Raw genomic sequence first — 2016 nt, 5'->3', positions numbered from 1 at the left:
TTATGATTTTTTCTCTTTTATTACACCTAGCAAAATGTTTGATATAAATTGGGAAAATGATTTCTTTTTTATAGAAAACATGGACGGTGAGGCACAATGCGTCGTATGCTATAAAATTATATGTAGAAAAGCTTTATTTTTTTGAAAAGACATTATGAAACTTGCCATGGACCCTTAAATGACCTTAGGGGACATGACAGAAAAGTAAAGTTGTTGCAATTAAAAGCAGAGTTTTTCTTAAAATTTATAATTAATGAAACAACAGCAAATAATTGCAACAATCTTTCTTTAAATAGCCAAAAAAAATCATTGCCTCATAAAAAGGCATCTTATGTAGTTGCTTTATCGTTAGCAAAACAATGTCGCCCATTTGAGGATGGCATTTTTTCTTAAATTTAACTACAGATATTTTGAGTTGTTTTGGAGAAAAATGCCATGAAACTCTGCCAGGATATACCATTATCTCGTCGTACTATAACAAGAAGAACGGAAAATATAAGCAAATTTATTCAAATGTCAGCAAAAGAATTGCAAATATTTTTCGATTTCTCTAGATGAGAGTACGGATATCAATAATATTTGCCAGTTAATTATTTCTATTAAAACAGTTAATGCAAATTTAGAGTGCTTCGAAGAAATGTTTGAAGTGGTTTCACTTCATGGTCATGTAACAGGACAAGTTCTGTATGATGCATTAGATGTTAATGTTTTTGCATTTGCTGACAAAAATAAATTAGCCTCAATATGTTCGGATGGAGCAAAGGTAATGAGAGGCAATAATAAAGGACTTTTGGGCATTTTAAACAAAAATGGAATAAATTGCCCAGCATTCCATTGTGTCATACACCAACAAGCTCTTTTCTCCAAAGAGTTGGGTATGAAAAATACAATGGATGTTGTTGTAAAAATAATAAATATATTAAGAGGGGGGCACAATTCTCTGACACACAGAAAATTTAAAGATTTTCTAGAAAACCTTAATTCGGATTATGGAGATTTACTTTTATATACCGAAGTCCGTTGGCTAAGTCGAGGCAAAAGTTTGGAAATACTTTTCCATTTAAGAAAAGAAGTACTCGAATTTTTAATAACTTTATCCAATAAAGATACAAAACACCTTACTAATTGCCTTGAAAATCCCGACTTTCTATTAGATTTCGCATTTTTATGTGATATTACCGAGATATTAAATGACCTTAATTTATGCCTGCAAGGTAAAAATATAAAAATATTTCATTTGAATAGAATTATTCACCAATTTAGTACAAAATTAGATCTCTTAATAAATCAATTAAAAAATAATAGTATATCAAATCTTAAGAAAACTTCATCAATATTCATAGAATTTAATTTTAATACTTTTGATTGTATTCAGAAATACGCCAAAATAGTTGAGTCCATAAAAAGGAATTACAATGACAGATTTCAAGACTTAAAATTTATAAAAAAAAACAATAGAAATACATGATAATCCCCTTAGATGTGAAATAGAAGAGCAAGATGCTTTTCTTCACGAAGAATTGCATAAAATGCGTAATGATTTTGAAGTTCCTATGGAATCTGGGGAAAAATTTTGGCAAGAGATAGATGATACAAAATATTTCAATTTAAAAAACGAAATATATAATCTATATTCCATGTTTGGCACCACATATAACTGTGAGGTGGCATTTTCAAGTATGAAACTGTTTTTTAGTAAATTGCGGAATAGGTTAACCGATCAACACATTGGTGAGTTATTACGTATTAAGGAATATAAAGGAAACATTGATTTGGATAGATTAGTTGAACTTTAAATTAAGTTCAGTTAATATCTCGGTAATATCCCTTAAAAGTTCGTAATCGAATAGAAACTCATGATTTTCTTAATGATATTTCAGTAGTTTTATTTAATACTACTTTTTAAAAGTACTACTACTTTTCTTAAATGAAAAACTCTTTCCCTTTATTCCATTTTTGTTTAAAATGCCCAAAAGTTCATGAGTTTTTCTCGTCGTAAAAAGTATTAGCAATAGA

At 28.9% G+C, this 2016-nt stretch overlaps 1 long non-coding RNA gene across 1 annotated transcript in view; it reads left to right on the top strand.

Annotated features, from left to right (window-relative positions):
* Window positions 1–2016, top strand: part of LOC124421380 — an 8099-nt gene that overhangs the window by 5099 nt on the left and 984 nt on the right. The gene's annotated exons all lie outside the window — the stretch shown is intronic.

The sequence above is a fragment of the Lucilia cuprina genome, chromosome X, assembly GCF_022045245.1.
Source record: "Lucilia cuprina isolate Lc7/37 chromosome X, ASM2204524v1, whole genome shotgun sequence".
Classification (NCBI taxonomy): Eukaryota; Metazoa; Arthropoda; class Insecta; order Diptera; family Calliphoridae; genus Lucilia; species Lucilia cuprina.
This window is presented reverse-complemented; position numbering and strand designations above follow the sequence as displayed.